Below are 18,481 nucleotides of genomic sequence, written 5' to 3' on the forward strand. Positions count from 1 at the left end.
GCCGATATCCCTCGAAACCTCTCCCTATCCGTGTACCTGTCCAAACATATTTTCAATGTTGTAATTGTACCCTCCTCTACCATGGCCTCTGGCAGCTCATTCCACACACACACAAACCTCTGTGAGACAAAGTTGCCCCTCGGGTCCCTTTCCCCTCTCACCCTAAACCCGCGCCCTCTAGTTTTGGCTCCCCCTACCCTGGGGGAAAGACCTCGGCTATTCACCTGATCTACACCACTCAGGATTTTCATGAAAGCTTCGAAATGAGAATCAGGGTAAATGTACAAATATTGTTTGTTGAATTTCCACTGTGCCTGTTGACGGAGGAATCGTGGTAATTCTCAACTATTCTGACTGTAGTTGCCTCTTCAATGTCCTCCTGAGCTCGATTGCTTGACTGGTTGCATTCGGAGGAATGTTGCAACTGCAGAAATCCATCACACCCCCCCGGTCAGGGTAAGTTATCATTGTTCTTACCTTGGACATTCAGCTTCCTACCCCAGAGATTAGAGCGAGCAGCATTCACCATTGAATCATAGAATACTGACAGTGCAAAAGGAGCCCATGCGACTCATCAAGCCTGCAGTGACAATAGTCCCCCCGATCCCCAGAACCCCACGTATTTCCCCAGCTAATCCCATTAAGGTACAATATAGCCTGGCCATTCAATCTCACTAAACTGCACTTCTGTGGACTCTAAGGGGCAATTTGGCATGCCCAATCCACCTAACCTGCACATCTTGGACACTAAGGGGCAATTTAGCGAGGCTAATCCACCTAACCTGCACATATTTGGACACTAAGGGGCAATTTAGCGTGGCCAATCCACCTAACCTGCACATCTTTGGAATGTGGGAGCAGACCGGGGCACCCAGAGAAAACCCACGCAGACACGGGGAGAACGAGCAATTTCTGCACAGTGACCCAAGGCCGGGTTTCGAACCCGGTTCCACTAGCGCTGTGAGGCAGCAGTGCTAACCACTGTGCTCCTGTACTGCCTCACTCAATGAGGAAAAGAGATTAGAGATAAAATAATTCCAGGGTCCTGCCAGTCACAGAGATGAGAAATAACAGCCAGCACCAGGGTGGAATCTTCAGCATGAGGGGAATAAGTTAAGGCTGAAATAAGGATTAGGGTTCGAGATTGAGAGTATTTTAGGTAAATACATTTGCAATATTAAAAATAACTACTTGTATTCTATTTTGGGAATTGTTTATCAATTTGCAAACATGCCAATGCCCAATATTGTCGTTTTAATCAAGTCAGCCATTGCATTCGGTGTGGGATATTTCTGGGCGATATATTATTGATTAGTTAGATGGTGGGACATTATATATACTGAAGGGATACTGAAGTATTCGTAATTCAATAAAATATTTTCATAAAGAATACAAACCTGGTGACGATTAAATTAACATCTTAGTGATAATAGGGGGAGGCAATGGCCTTGTGGTATTATCGCTAGCCCATTAACCCAGAAACTCAACTAATTTTCTGGGGACCTGGCTTTGAATCCCGGCACGGCATGGGTTTCCTCCAGGTGCTCCAGTTTCCTCCCAAACTCCAAAGATGTGTAGGTTAGGCTTAGGAACTAGAGGGCATAGCCTCACAAGAAGGGGGGGGGGGGGGCGGTTCAGAACAGAGTTGAGGGGGAACCTCTTCTCTCAGAGGCTAGTGAATCTCTGGAATTCTCTGCCCATTGAAGTGGTGGAGGCTTCCTTGTTGAATATGTTTAAATCACGGGTAGATAGTTTTCTGATCGATAAGGGAATTAGGGGATATGGGGAGCAGGCGGGTAAGTGGAACCGATTCGCTTCAGATCAGCCATGATCTTGTTGAATGGCGGGGCAGGCTCGAAGGGCCAGATAGCCTACTCCTGCTCCTATTTCTTATGTTCGTATGTTCTTAGGTGGATTGGCCATGCTAAATTAACCGTTAGCGTCCAAAGATGTGCAGGTTAGGTGGATTGGCCATGTTAAATTGTCCCTTCTTGTCCAAAGATCTGCAGGTTAGGTAGATTGGCCATGCTAAATTGGTCTCAGTGTCCAAAGATGTATCGGTTAGATGGATTGGCCATGCTAATTTGCCCCTTAGTGTCCAAAGGTTAGCAGGTTAGGTGCAATGGTCATGCTAAACTGTTCATTCGTGTTCAAAGATGTGCAGGATAGATGGATTGGCCATGCAAAACTGTTCCTTAGTGTCCAAAGATGTACAGGTTAGGTGGATTGGCAATGCAAAATTGCCCCTTTGTGTCCAAAGATGTGCAGGTTAGGGGGATTGACCATGCTAAATTTCCCCTTAGTGATCAAAGGTCAGCAGGTTAGGTGGAGTGGCCGTGCTATATTGTCCCTACGTGTCCAAAGATGTGCAGGTTAGGTGGATCGGCCAATGTAAACTTCCCCTTAGTGTTGGTGGACTCGCAGGAAGAATACGTGGCTTTAAAAACGCATGTACAAATATCAAGAGGACAACATTCTACAATGATACAGTAGAACCTGATATCAATAGGATATGGTTTTCATCACATATCTGCTTTTCAGTCGACATCAACGGGGATGAAGTGAGAATAGCTGAGAGCTTCAAGCTTCTACGTGTTCAGATCACCAACAACCTATCCTGGTCCCTCCACACCAACGCTATAGTTAAGAAAGGAAGCTATGGAAATTCGGCATGTCCGCCAGGAGTCTCACCAACTTTTACAGACACAACATAGACAGCATTCATTCTGGTTGTATCACAACCAGTTGGTTCTATGTCTCCTGCTCTGTCCAAGAATGCACAAAACTACAACGGGTCATGAACAAATCCCAGTCCATCACTCAAACTAGCCTCCCATCCATTGTCTCCATCTGTACTTCCCGCTGCCTTGGAAAAGCAGCCAGCATAATCAAGGACCCCACACAGCCCGGACATACTCTCTTCCACCTTCTTCCATCAGGAAAAATAGACAAACTGACTTAAGAACAGTTTCTTCCCAGCTGCCATCAAACTTTTGAATGGTGCTTCCTCGTATTACGTTGATGATTATCTGCACCCTCGCGGTGACTGAAGCTGTACATTCTACAATCTCTCCTTTCCTTCCCCCCTATATCCTCTGTGAACAGTATATTTTGTCTGCAGAACGCGCAAGAAACAATACTTTTCACTGCATCCCAATATATGTGTCAATAATAAATCTAATCTAATCAAATCTAAATTTACTCAGAAGACGAAGGAAATTCAGCATGCGTCCGCCAACTCTCACTAACTTTTGCTCCCATTCATTGACTCTGTCTGCAGTTCCCACTGCCTCGGTAAATACAGCCAGCATAATCAAGGACCCCACGCACCCTGGACATACTCGCTTCCACGTTCTTCCGTCAGGAAAAAGATGCAAAATTCTGGGGTCACGTACGAACCAACTCAAGAACAGCTTCTTCCCTGCTGCCATCAGATTTTTATTGGACTTATCTTATGTAAAGTTGATTTTTCTCTGCACCCTTGCTATGACTGTAACAGTACATTCTGAACCCTCTCCTTTCCATCACCCCCACGGACTCTATGAATGCTCTGCATAGCATGCAAGAAACAATAATTTTCACTCTATCCCAATACATGTGACAATAATAAATCAAATCAAATCAAGTCCTTCTCCCCTATGTACTCTATGAACGGTATGCTTTGTCTGTGTAGCGCGCAAGAAAAACTACTTTTCACTGTATCCCAATACATGTGACAATAATAAATCAAATCAAATCGTTCGCCCCTATGTACTCTATGAACGGTATGCTTTGACTGCATAGCGCGCACGAAGTAAAACTTTTCACTGGAACTCAATACATGTGGCAATAATAAGTCAAATCGAATCAAAGTTGTGCTAAAAGGCAAATGTTAGACAGTTAAAAGTGAGCAATGATATCAGCTGAGTTGTGAGGTTAAACAAAGAGATCCATCACCAGTGAAGTCCTGTACCTGGAACGCTGACAGCAGCAAGGATGGGATAATAAATGGCAAACACAAGCCCCCTTGGTGTTCCGTGCATGTTTGTAAGACGTTCTGCACGGCATTGCATGCTCGATATATTTATGTGCTGTTTCGTCCCTCCAGGGAGACAATTAAGTGTTTTGGTCTGTTTTATATTAGTTACAGTCATTGAAACAACCGAATTAATCCAGGGTTTGTGTTTTCATTTTTCTGAAATGTGCCGATGACTTCATTTGTCTCAAAGTGGAAGGTCTGTGGGGCCGCACTGAATGTTAAGTTGTGATTGCACCTTGCACATGAAGAGGCTTTATTTTTATATAATGAACAGGGGGAGGTGTTGGCCAAGTGGTATTTTTGTTCGGACCGCTGCCTCTTTGTGCCAGGGACCCGGGTTCGATTCTGGCTTTGGGTCTGTGTGGTGTTTGTATGTTCTCCCCGTGTCTCTGTGGGTTTCCCCTGGGTGCTCCGGCTTCCTCCCATGCTCCAAAGATCTGCAGATTAGGTGGATTGGCCATGCTCAATAGCCCCTTAGTGACTAAAGATGTGCATGTTCGGTGGATTGGCCATGCTAAACTGCCCCTTAGTGCCCAAAGATGTGTAGGTTAGGTGGATTGGCCATGCTAAATTGACCCTTTGTGTACAAATGTGCAGGTTAGGTGGATTGGTCATGATAAGTTGCCCCTTAATGTCCAAAAATGTGTAGGTTAGGTGGTTGGCCATGCTAAATTTCCCCTTGGTGTCCAAAGGTGTGCAGTTTCGGTGGTTTGGCCTCGCTAAATTGTTCCTTAGAGTCAGGAGTTTAGCAGGGCTCCCACATGGGCTTGTGGAGGTAGGGCCTGGTGGAATTATTGTTGTCGGTGGAGGATGGACGGGCTGAATGGCCTCCTTCTGAGCTGTAGGGATTCGATATTAAGCTGTTCTTTCTCTACACCTCAGCTACGACTGTAACAGAGTCTTCTGCACCCTCTCCTTTCCTTCTCCCCTATCTCCTCTATGAACAGTATGCTTTGCCTGTATAGTGCGCAAGAATCAATACTTTTTACTGTCTCCCTGTACTTTTGACAATAATAAATCAAATCAGATCAAGTCCTTTCAGAAGCTTACATATTTCAATGGAATTGTCCTTGTCACTTTTTAATTCTAGAGCAGCTGAGTCCCCATTTATTCACCCTCTGATCAAGGGAGAATTTTCACTTCAGTGCAGCGAATTTCACGATATTTGACTGCACACCACCAATGAAGGACATAATTCCTAAGGCATGAATTCTGAGTACAATGTTCCAGGTATAATTTCACCAAAGCCCCACATCAAACTGGAAATGTCATTCTCCTTTCTGACCTGGAGGTTTGCAAACAAGTCTCTTTGACCAGCAAAATTTAAAAGATTGAAGCCTGTTTTTTGCCGAACTCGGGTCGAGAATGTTTCTAAGGCGGCGATTTTACCATTTTTTTCGAAGTGCTGGGCGGAATTTAAACTGGGAGCGTTTCAGATCCTTCTATTGGGAGTGTTTTCAGGCCCCCCACTCTGCCTGAAAAATTCTGGGCAAGTCTGTTGCTCGCTGCGGAAGCCAGTGGATGGGGCTTAACGTGCTTCATTCTGGGGTAGGTGGGACCTCTGCAAACGGGATGGTCTTCACCTGGACCAGAGGGGTACCAACATCCAGTGGGGGAAATTTGCGAATGCTCTTCGGGAGGGTTTAAACTGATTCAGCAGGGGAATGGGAACCTGAGTTGTTGTTCCAGTGTACAGGAGGATGTGAGTGGTGAGGTCATGAATAAAGTTTCAAGATCGCAGGAGTGTACTGGCAGGCAGGAAGGTGTTTTGAAGTGTGTCTACTTCAACGCCAGAAGCATCCGTAATAAGGTGGGTGAACCTGCAGCATGGGTTCCTACCTGGGACTTCAATGTTGTGGCCATTTCGGAGACATGGATAGAGCAGGGACAGGAATGATTGTTGCAGGTTGCAGGGTTTAGATGTTTCAGTAAAATCAGGGAAAGTGGTAAAAGAGGGGGAGGTGTGGCATTGTTAGTCAAGGGCAGTATTATGGTGGCAGAAAGGACCTTTGATGAGGATTCGTCTACTGTGGTAGTATGGGCTGAGGTTAGAACCAGGAAAGGAGAGGTCACCCTGTTGGGAGTTTTCTATAGATCTCTGAAAAGTAACAGAGGGGTAGAGGAAAGGATTGCAAAGATGATTCCGGATAGGAGCGAAAGTAACAGGGTAGTTGTTGTGGGGGACTTTAACTTTACAAATATTGACTGGAAACGCTATAGCTCGAGGACTTTAGATGGGTCAAATTTTGCCCAATGTGTGCAGGAGGGTTTCCTGACACAGTATGTAGATAGGCCAACAAGAGGCGAGGCCACATTGGATTTGCTACTGGGTTATGCTGCAACTGGACAGGACCTTGGTGAGACCACATTTGGAATATTATGTGCAGTTCTCGTCACCTCACTAAAAGAAAGATGTGGAAGCATTGGAGTGAGTGCAGAGGAGATTTACTGGTATGCTGCCTGGTTTGGAGGGTAGGTCTTATGAGGAAAGGTTGAGGGAGCGAGGGCTTTTCTCTTTCGAGCGGAGGAGGATGAGAGGCGACCTAATAGAGGTTTATAAGATGATGAGGGGGATCGATAGAGTGGACGTTCAGAGACTATTTCCTGGGGTGAATGTAGCTGTTACTAGGAGGCATAACTATAAGGTTCGTGGTGGGAGATATAGGAGGGATGTCCGAGGTAGATTCATTACTCAGAGAGGGGTTGGGGTGTGGAATGGACTGCCTGCTGTGATAATGGAGTCGGACACTTTAGGAACTTTCAAACGGTTATTGGATAGGCACATGGAGCACACCAGGATGATAGGGAGTGGGATAGCTTGATCTTGGTTTTGGACAAAGCTCGGCACAACATCGAGGGCCGAAGGGCCTGTATTGTGCTGTACTGTTCCATGTTCTATGTTGTAATGAACTAGGCCAGGTGTTAGATATGGAGGTAGGTAAGCACTTTGGTGATAGTGACCACAATTTGGTTCCGTTTACTTTAGCGATGGAAAGGGACAGTTATATACCGCAGGGCAAGTGTTATAGCTGGGGGAAAGGAAAGTATGATGCGATTAGGCGAGATTTAGGATGCATTGGATGGGGAAGAAATCTGCAGGGGATTGGCACAATTGAAATGTGGAGCTTGTTCAACGAACAACCACTGCGTGTCCTTGATAAGTATGTACCTGATAGGCAGGGAGGAAATGGTCGAGCGAGGGAACCGTGGTTTACTAAAGAAGTTGATTCTCTTGTGAAGAGCAAGGAGGAGATTATGTAAAGATGAGACATGAAGGCTCAGTTGGGGCGCTTGAGAGTTACAAGTTAGCCAGGAAGGACCTGAAGAGAGAGGTAAGAAGAGCCAGGAGGGAACATGAGAAGTCTTTGGCAGGTAGGATCAAGGAAAACCCGAAAGCTTTCTATAGCTATGTCAGGAATAAAAGAATGACGAGGGTAAGATTTGGGCCAGTCAAGGACAGGAGTGGGAAGTTGTGCATGGAGTCAGAATAGATAGGAGAGGCGCTAAATGAATATTTTTCGTCAGTATTCACACAGGAAAAAGACAATGTTGTCGAAGAGAATACTGAGATACAGGCTATTAGCCGAGACGGGATTGAGGTTCATCAGGAGGAGGTGTTAGCAATTCTGTAAAGTGTGAAAATAGATAAGTCCCCTGGGCCGGATGGGATTTATCCTAGGATTCTCTGGGAGGCTAAAGAGATCGCAGAGCCTTTGACTTTGATCTTTATGTCGTCCTTGTCTACAGGAATAGTGCCAGAAGACTGGAGGATAGCAAATGTTGTCCCCTTGTTCAAGAAGGGGAGTAGAGACAACCCTTGTAATTATAGACCAGTGAGCCTTACTTCTGTTGTGGGCAAAGTTTTGGAAAGGATGAGAAGAGATAGGATTTATACTAATCTAGAAAGGAACAATTTGATTAGGGATAGTCAGCACGGTTTTGTAAAGGTAGATCGTGCCTCACAAACCTTATTGAGTTCATTGAGAACGTGACCAAAGAGGTGGATGAGGAGAAAGCAGTTGATGTGGTGAATATGGATTTCAGTAAAGCGTTTGATAAGGTTCCCCACGGTAATCTATTGCAGAAAATACGAAGGCATGGGATTGAGTGTGATTTTGCGGTTTGGATCAGAAATTGGCTAGCTGTAAGAAGACAGAGGGTGGTGGTTGATGGGAAATGTTCATCCTGGAGTTCAGTTACTAGTGGTTGTTAGGGCTACAGGACAAGCATGTGCCTGTAAAAAAGAAGAATAGGAAAGGTAGGATTAGAGAACCGTGGATAACCAGGGAAATTGAGGGACTGGTCAAAAGGAAAAGAGAGGCGTATGTTAGGTCCAAGCAGCTAAAAACGGAGGGAGCTCTGGAGGAGTATAATGAAAGTAGGAAAATACTCAAACGGGGAATTAGAAGAGCAAAAAGGGGTCACGAAATGTTCTTGGCAGACAGGATTAAGGAGAACCCCAAGGCATTTTATTCATACGTTAGGAACAAAAGGGTTGTTAGGGAAAAAATCGGACCTCTCAGGGACAAAAGTGGGGACTTATGCTTGGAGCCCAAAGAGGTAGGGGAGATCCTAAATGAATACTTTGCGTCGGTATTCACTAAGGAGAGGGATGTGTTGACTGGGAGTGTCTCGGAGGGGAGTGTTGAACCGTTGGAGAAAATCTCCATTACAAAGGAGGAAGTATTAGGTTTGTTAGAGAATATAAAGACTGACAAATCCCCAGGGCCTGATGGAATCTATCCAAGGCTGCTCAGGGAGACGAGAGGTGAAATCGTTGGGCCTCTGACGCAAATCTTTGTCTCGTCACTGGACACAGGTGAGGTCCCAGAGGATTGGAGGATAGCCAATGTGGTCCCGTTATTTAAGAAGGGTAGGAAGGATAACCCGGGTTATTATAGGCCGGTGAGCTTGACGTCCGTGGTGGGGAAGTTGTTGGAGAAGATTCTTAAAGATAGGATGTATGCGCATTTAGAAAGGAATAAACTCATTAACGATAGTCAACATGGTTTTGTGAGAGGGAGGTCATGCCTCACGAACCTGGTGGTGTTTTTTGAAGAAGTGACCAAAATGGTTGACGAAGGAAGGGCCGTGGATGTTGTCTATATGGACTTTAGTAAAGCATTTGACAAAGTCCCTCATGGTAGGCTAGTGAAAAAGGTTGGATCCCATGGGATAAATGGGGAGGTGGCTAGATGGGTGGAGAACTGGCTTGGTCATAGAAGACAGAGGGTGGCAGTGGAAGGGTCTTTTTCCGGCTGGAGGCCTGTGACTAGTGGTGTATTGCAGGGCTCTGTATTGGGGCCTCTGCTGTTTGTGATTTATATAAATGATCTGGAAGAAGGAGTAACTGGGGTGATCAGTAAGTTTGCGGACGACACAAAACTGGCAGGACTTGCAGATAGTGAGGAACATTGTCAGAGGCTACAGAAGGATATAGATAGGCTGGAAATTTGGGCAAGGAAATGGCAGATGGAGTTCAATCCTGATAAATGCGAAGTGATGCATTTTGGTGGGAATAATGTAGGGAGGAGCTACACGATAAATGGAAGAACCATAAAGGGTGTAGAGACGCAGAGGGACCTGGGTGTGCAAGTCCACAGATCTTTGAAGGTGACGTCACAGGTGGAGAAGGTGGTGAAGAAGGCATATGGCATGCTTGCCTTTATAGGACGGGGCATAGAGTATAAAAGTTGGGGTCTGATGTTGCAGATGTATAGAACGTTGGTTCGGCCGCATTTGGAATACTGCGTCCAGTTCTGGTCGCCACACTACCAGAAGGACGTGGAGGCTTTGGAGAGAGTACAGAGGAGGTTTACCAGGATGTTGCCTGGTATGGAGGGGCTTGATTATGAGGAGAGATTGGGGAAACTGGGGTTGTTCTCCTTGGAAAGACGGAGGATGAGGGGAGACTTAATAGAGGTGTATAAAATTATGAAAGGCATAGATAGGGTGAACGGTGGGAAGCTTTTCCCCGGGTCGGTGGTGACGTTCACGAGGGGTCATAGGTTCAAGGTGAAGGGGGGGGGGGGAGGTTTAACACAGATATCAGAAGGACATATTTCACACAGAGGGTCGTGGGGGCCTGGAATGTGTTGCCGGGCAAGGTGGTGGAGGCGGACACACTGGGAACGTTTAAGACTTATCTTGACAGCTATATGAACGGAGTGGGAATGGAGGGATACAAAAGAGTGGTCTAGTTTGGACCAGGGAGCGGCGCGGGCTAATTGTTCCTGGTTTCTCGTTTCAAGGCTTCATTCTATGATCATCTTGCTGGTGCCAGTACAGAGTGAGACTGCGGATAGTTGGGAACCTGTCTCGGGGGCAGGGAATTCATATGGTGTTCGTGGAATTGGAAATGACTAGGGTTGGGAAGCATTTTCCGATCGGGGCCATTGTGATCTCCTGGACTCGTTTCGATCGCCTCAGGGGGTCGGAGAGGAATTTCCCAGATTTTCTTTTTCCCCATATTGGCCCTGGGGTTTTTCACTCTGGGTTTTCGCCTCTCCCTGGAGATCACATGGTCTGGAATGGGGGGGGTGGTGGGGGTAAGTTAATAGGTTGTAATGAACAAAGCATCGTAGCTGTGAGGGACAGCTCGGTGGATAGGATATTGGTATGTAGATAGGCTGGAAAATTGGGCGGGGATCCTGGATTCAGGATTCAATCCTGGACCGGGGAGCGGCGCGGGCTTGGAGGGCCGAAGGGCCTGTTCCTGTGCTGTATTGTTCTTTGTTCTTTGGTGTACCGCAAGGATCTGTTTTGGGGCCACTTTTGTTTGTCATTGTTATAAATGACCTGTATGAGGGCGTCGAAGGATGGATTAGTAAATTTGCGGATGACACTAAAGTCGGTGGAGTTGTTGACAGTGCAGAAGGATGTTGCAGGTTACAAAGGGACATAGATAAGCTGCAGAGCTGGGCTGAGAGGTGGCAAATGGAGTTTAATGCGGAAAAATGTGAGGCGATTCATTTTGTAAGTAGTAACAATAATACAGAGTACTGGGCTAATGGTAAGATACTTGGTAGTGTGGATGAGCAGAGAGATCTCGGTGTCTATGTGCATAGATCCCTGAAAGTTGGCACCCAGGTTGATAGGGTTGTTAAGAAGGCGTACGGTGTGTTAGCTTTTATTGGTAGAGGGATTGAGTTTCGGAGCCATGATGTCATGTTGCAGCTGTACAAAACTCTGGTGTGGCCGCACTTGGAGTATTGCGTACAGTTCTGTTCGCTGCATTATAGGAAGGATGTGGAAGCATTGGAAAGGGTGCAGAGGAGATTCACCAGGATGTTGCCTGGTATGGTGGGAAGGTCTTATGAGGAAAGGCTGAGTGACTTGAGGCTGTTTTCGTTAGAGAGAAGAAGGTTAAGAGGTGACTTAATAGAGGCATACAAGATGATCAGAGGATTAGATAGGGTGGACAGTGAGAGCCTTTTTCCTCGGATGGTGATGGCTGGCACGAAGGGGCATAGCTTAAAATTGAGGGGTGATAAATATAGGACAGGTGTCAGAGGTAGGTTCTTTACTCAGAGAGTAGTAAGGGCGTGGAATGCCCTGCCGGCAACAGTCGTGGACTCGTCAACATTGAGGGCATTGAAAGGGTCATTGGATAAACATATGGATGATATTGGAATAGTGTAGGTTAGAGGGGCTTTAGATTGGTTTCACAGGTCAGTGCAACATTGAGGGCCGAAGGGCCTGTGCTGCGCTGTCCCGTTCCATGTTTTATGTTCTCTGCCCGAAAGCCTGCAGAGGGAGCTAGGGTGTATGTACATGCCCCTGAAGCTGCACATGCGCATTGGCAATAGCAAGGGGGAATGGCGGGGGGAGAAAAGAGAGAGCTGTCAGCCTCCTGTTACTGCAGGCTGCCTGAAGCAGCTACCCTCGCACCTGCAATTGTGGGGGCCCTTGGCCCGAAGCAAAGACCCCGCCTACACCCCCTGGTGTCCAGGCCGATCCCAACCCTCATGCCCCAGCTGCCCTCTCCCCACCGAAAACTGCAGAGTGGCACCGGGTCCCCAATCCGTTCCCCCAACCCCATCTCCCCGCCACAGATACCTGCAGAGTGGCAGCGGGCCCGTACTCCCTCCCTTCCCCAACCGATCACTGCAGAGTTACAGCAGCCACCGCTCCCTCCCTCCCTCCACCGATCACTGCAGAGTGGCAGCGGGCCCCCTCTCCCTCCCCCCTCCCCCCACCGATCACTGCAGAATGGCAGCGGGCCCCCTCTCCCTCAATCCCCCCACTGATCACTGCAGAGTGGCATCGGGCCCCCTTTCCTACCTTCCCCACACTGATCCCTGCAGAGTGGCAGCGGGCCCCCTCTCCTATGCTCCACCATCCGCCCCCCCCACCACTGATCTGCGGAGTGGCAGCGGGCCCCCTCTCCCACCCTGCAACCCTCTCCCATCCTCCCCCCCCCCACCAATTCCTGCAGAGTGGCAGCAGAACCCCTTTCCTACCTTACCCGCCACCCCCCACCGATCGCTGCAGAGTGGCAGCGGGCCCCCTCTCCCACCCTGCAACCCCCCACCACTGATATCTGCAGAGTGGCAGCGGGCCCACTTTGCCACCTTCTCCCCCCCACCGATCACTGCAGACTGGCAGCTGGCCCACTCTCCCTCCCTCCCTTCCCCCACTGATCACTGCAGAGTGGAGCGGGCCCATTCTCCCTTCCTCCCTCCCCTTTATGTCTATGCAGGCACAGGTATCTCCACTAATTATAACTTCATCCGGCCCATCCCATTTTAATACAAACCCTGATTTGCCAGGTAGTGTTTTCACCTGGACGTCCCGTTGTTGGGACGTCAGGGAACATTTAAAGCTCTCTCTCTCCGTCTGTTATTTCATGATTGTCTTTTACCAATTTGCACATCCCTGTTAGTTGGGTGCTTAGTTCCAAAACATATATCCTGATTTTATCTTTCAGTGAACCGACATCGGTCCCACCTGTTATGATGCTTTCTGGTAATTGCAGCATCTGTCCTCTCATTCGCTCAAAAGGGGTTAATCTAGTTGTTGGGTTTGTGGTAACCCTTAATCTCATTAGTATGGTGGGCATTTGGAGTACTGTGAGCAATTTTGGGCCCCACACCTCAGGAAGGACATACTGGCACTGGAGCGGGTCCAGCGGAGATTCACACGGATGATCCCAGGAATGGTAGGCCTGACATACGATGAACGTCTGAGGATCGTGGGATTATATTCATTGGAGTTTAGGAGGTTGAGGGGAGATCTGATAGAAACTTACAAGGTAATGAACGGCTTAGATAGGATGGACGTAGGGAAGTTGTTTCCATTAACAGGGGAGACTAGGACGCGGGGGCACAGCCTTAGAATAAAAGGGAGTCACTTTAGAACAGAGATGAGGAGAAATTTCTTCAGCCAGAGAGTGGTGGGTCTGTGGAATTCATTGCCACAGAGGGCTGTGGAGGCCGAGACGTTGAGCGTCTTCAAGACAGAAATTGATAAATTCTTGATTTCTCGAGGAATTAAGGGCTATGGGGAGAGAGCGGGTAAATGGAGTTGAAATCAACCATGATTGAATGGTGGAGTGGACTCGATGGGCCGAATGGCCTTACTTCCGCTCCTATGTCTTATGGTCTTATGGTCTTAATACCTTTATCCACAAAAGCCAGTGCATTATACATTTAACCACATACCCCCCTTGCATAGAAAGCTTAGTGTAAATCAAATAACACTCTGCACCGGCTGCAGTTGGAGATCCATTCATTAATCCTATCAAAATACCTCGCTTTCCTCAGTAACGTCACAAGCCATACAGCTCCGATCTTTATATGATGTATTCTTACATTATACCTAATTTGATCATTTGTTTGCCCACATTTGAAAGTGCGACGTTTTAGGATAAATGATCCTTCTATAGACAGATTATCTCATGAGGTAACCAATAGTGTTTCGTGGTCACAAATGCCAATTGTTTCTGCTGCCAGACACAGCTCTTTAAAAACACAGATAACCGAATGAGCTGTCTGTTGTGTTCAGTCCAATGCTGCAAGATATTTGAGTCTGGCTGCAAAGCCAGTCTCCAAATCATTCTCTCTCTCTCAAGTAATCCGGTTTCACTTCCTGTCATGTTGATGTTAATTGCGCAAATTCTTACAAATTATGGCGAAAAATGGCTAGATGTTTGGAATAAATAGCCTTTTCTCCTTCAGAATTATGTTTTTATCAATAAAATTGATGAAGGCTCTTCAGGATTTGATTTTTTCGGGTACATCAAAACCCTCTTAATTTAAGCCGTTTCCAATTTTAAACTGAGCTCCAGATCAGAATCCCTGCATTTTTAGAATAACAAGCACAATACATATAACAATAACAATAGTTACTTGATTAGAAATGTCTTGGTTTGACTCCTAGCTGGCTAGGTCCTAAAACGTTGAACAATATGCAATCCCAAGGGCAGTATATAATTTTAACCAGTTACAGAATACTACTTTATCAGAACTATCATCAATGTTAGATGATGTAATTTGTTGCATATTATCGGAACATCATACAGGCCTTGAATTTCATGTTATTTGAACGAACTGGCAACACAAGTTCCAACAATTCATGGTGTTCGATGGTTAGCAACGAATGCAGATTAAAAATACTCAAGGACAACATCTGTATCTGTATTAACAACTGAGGTTTTAACTGATTAATCTCTGCTGTAACTTGAAGTAATCAGAACAACGATTCATTTCACTACTTTGATTTACTTTAAACTGACTCATAGACAGTATATTCACCTCATTCTTTTTTTCCTGCTTTCTATTTTTTTTCACAAAATTACTGATTTTTAATTTGTCGACTATACTCGTATAATTTCAACTTCAAGACAAGGAAAGAGCACATGGTCCTTCCAAGGTCTAATTCCTTTCTCAACGTTAAAACAGTGAAGCGAACAACAACAAAACATTCACGCAACCACTTTGTTAAACACACAGATAGACATGGAAGCTTCCAACATTTATTCAGACTTAACATCTTAAACTGGGATGAAAGTAACACGCTTTAGAATACAGAACGTTGATTAACAGTCGGTTTTATTCTGCTTTCTTCCAAACTGTAATTAATCTCAAAACGGAAATAAATTCAAGAAATGTGATCACTTTAATCTCTCACAGTTTTAACTGTAATTTTAACACTTCAAATACGCAGGAATAATTATTTCCATTCATCTTTTCAGTTTCAGTTCTATCAAGAATACATTTTCAAATTTAACAAAAGCCTGATCCAAATAATCCATTTATTTTCATCACTTTTAAATATTCCTACTAAATTAAGATATTTACATTTTCTTACAGACTCTCCGGTTTAAGCTCAAAATGTGCATCATTAATTATTTCTACCCTTGTCACCAACACAGGCAGATACAAGATCGACTCTATTGTGTGCTTAAATTGTTAACTCTCCTTCCGACTCTTCAGATGTAATGTAATGCTATTTTTCCCACATTCCCCAAACCTCTGTCCAATGCACTAGCGTAAAATTTTAACTGGGGAAAGTAATTCGGTAAAACTTACACTCAGAACAAACAATTCACTTTGATCTGCTATACCCTATTCCGCCACATGAGGCTCTTGATCGCACACTTTCACCTCTCTCTCTCTTCCTTTGTCAAGAGAGAGAGAGAGGGAGAAACTGACAGCCTGCTGGTGTTGAACCCTTTACGACCACGCTTCACACCTGATTTGAGTCCCTTCTGTTCTTGCAGCGGCACCGGCGCTGCTGTCTGTCATATTTATCAGGGCAATGACGGCTACCTTAGATTTCTGGTGATTCTCAACACTGGGTCGATTCCACCACCCCTGTTCACCCGTATCGGTATTTTGGAACAACATTGGCAAGCCAGATACCTCTTGATCTTTACTTTGTGAGGCTTGCCGTACTAATCCTTTTCTCTCGGTCTCATCTTTCCTTTGCAGTCTTTCCTGTTCTGCTCCATCTCTTTTCTCTTTCTCATACCTCTCACATTCCCACTTCAACCTTACCCAAGTCTTAGGGTTTCCCTCATTATCACATACACTGATCCCTCTGCTGTGTGCATTCTTCCCCCTCTTAATTGTTTTGTTGTGGTAGTTCTGCTCCAATAATTGGGAGCATTCCCTAATACTCTCTGAATCTCCCCTCTGAATCTCTGTTTTCCACTGGCTGAATGGATTATAATTTGCTTTTGACTGCATGGCAGTTCCCCTCCGAGTTACCGGCGTTAAATTGTATTCCACTGCTTCCCACGCCTCTGGAGGAGCGGTTGGTCCCTGTTGTGTGGACTCATTAGGAGGGAGTGGAACAGTTACCCCTCCCCATTGTTTTTCTTCTTAGACTTGGTTTCGTTTCTCCAATTCTCTTCTTCTGGATTCTAACTCTCTCGTCTTTTCTTTACCTTGCTCAATTAGTCCAGCCAACTGATATATTAACAATACTCCTATCTTCTTTGTCTTGTTTCTCTTTTCTTTATCTATTCACGTTTTCTGCTGCTCTAAGGTCTGGGACGTATCCCAGCCACCCTTTTGCATCCTCTTTATTAATGCTTATTTAATTGACATGTACACTTTATGAGAGAACCTGCAGATTCCCTCATTACTTCATTATCTGCCATTTCGCAGACTTCACAAGCTCCCTTTGGAGCCCGACAATCTCGGGCGAAGTGGCCTGGTTTCTCGCAATTGTAACAGGTACCTTTTGATTGAGTGGCCAATTGGTGAACTAAGCGAACTCCAATTTTCTTAGTTCTGTCTTTCTTTTCTTTTTCCAACCATTTTCGTTTTTGGTCGAATGTGTGGTCTAAATTTCACCCACCTTCGTTCATCTGTTTAATGAGTTTGTCCCTCTTAACCATATATTAATTTATCAGGGACCCCTGGACACACTGTCCTTGTCCCGCCATAACATCGATGAGGTTATACTCACCACCTTGGAGTCTTCTAATCGCCTTTCACGCTCTCCCCGTCCGAGGTTTCTCTAATCCGAGTTCGGTGATACCTGTCAGGGGTGATCAGATCCCTCTGTGCCACCACTTACACAATATTTTTATTAAGCCGGCTTTCACATGAAGGCTTGTCCTTCAACTCCAGTGGTGACACAGACAGCCTCTATCTATCACTCACGTCTGAACATCATACCTCAGGCAACCCTGAGACCCGTTTCAAGTTCCAACATCAGCGTGGGGGAATTCCCCTCTTAACAGTCAGCTTAAGGCAGGGTGCCAGAGTCAACTGCCTCCTTGTCCATATGTGCTCAGTTCAGACATCTTTCATCAGTTCAGACACTCTCTCATCACAGATGATGACCCAATGTATTTTGACCCACTTCATCAAGTTCAGTAATCCATTCCGGTGTCCCGGTCGTGGCCAATCGACCGGACCCGTAAACAGATTCCCGGGTTTCGGCACCAATTGTTGTAGGTAAAAATACCTCTCAGTCTATTCGTCGGTCAAAATACAGTGGTTTATTTTCACAATTGTGGGAGACGTCCGATGTCTAACACGGCCTCAGAGTTCTCAGCGAATACAGGTTAAGAACATACATTTGTACCCCCCCCCCCCCGCCCCACTCCTGTCACGTCCGCAGTGTCCCAGGCCCATCAGGTTCCCAGGCTGTGGCTTGTCTTTCATTGTGTGAATCTTGTTGCCTTGGCGGTTTCCTCACGGTTGTCTCAAGGCCGCGGGTGTTGCTGCCCTCTCTGGACACCTGTGGGGTGTCGCACTAATGAACAAGGTTACAGTCGGGAACAAGCAAGTTTACTGGCATACAACAATTTATTAATGTTCGTAGGCACTTGTATAATGTATATCGATACAGGTTAGGATGAATATATATGAATGTATCATTGTACAATCACAGAAGGCCTGTATGTAGGCTCTACTGTTACACAGCAGTACATATTAAAGAATACAAAATGGCTGGGTTAGCCACATTCCTGAACAGATTAGCCAAGAAAAACATTCTCTTGTCTACCACAGCTGCTACTCTTATCTGTTCTTGGATACGTGAGCATGAAAACACCCTAACATAAACATGAGTTCTACAGTGTTTCTCACACAATCTCTAAACTTTGACACTTTGAGGATTAGCGTTCATTAACCCATTCTCGTCTTCATACAGCATTGCTCGGGCGAGACTGTAAATCCCGCCCAAAGTCAATGGAGGTTTCCACTGTCTGATCCTCACCTATGCTGATTCCGGGGTGGGTGAGGTGGTAGGTGTGGGCCTAGGGTCCAGGTCAACTTCAGAAAACACCTTGGAGTTTCTGGCCTGGGTCTTAACATTAGGGCGGCAAGGTGACACCGTAGTTAGCAAAGTTGCCTCACAGTACTAGGGACCTGGGTTGAATTCCCAGCTTGGCTCACTGCCTGTGTGGAGTTTGCACTTTCTCCCCCGTGTCTGCGTGGGTTTGCTCCGGGTGCTCCACTTTCCTCCCACACTCCAAAATGCGCAGGGTAGGTGGATTGGCAA

The sequence above is a fragment of the Mustelus asterias genome, chromosome 31 (genome assembly GCF_964213995.1).
Source record: "Mustelus asterias chromosome 31, sMusAst1.hap1.1, whole genome shotgun sequence".
In the NCBI taxonomy this organism is placed as follows: domain Eukaryota; kingdom Metazoa; phylum Chordata; class Chondrichthyes; order Carcharhiniformes; family Triakidae; genus Mustelus; species Mustelus asterias.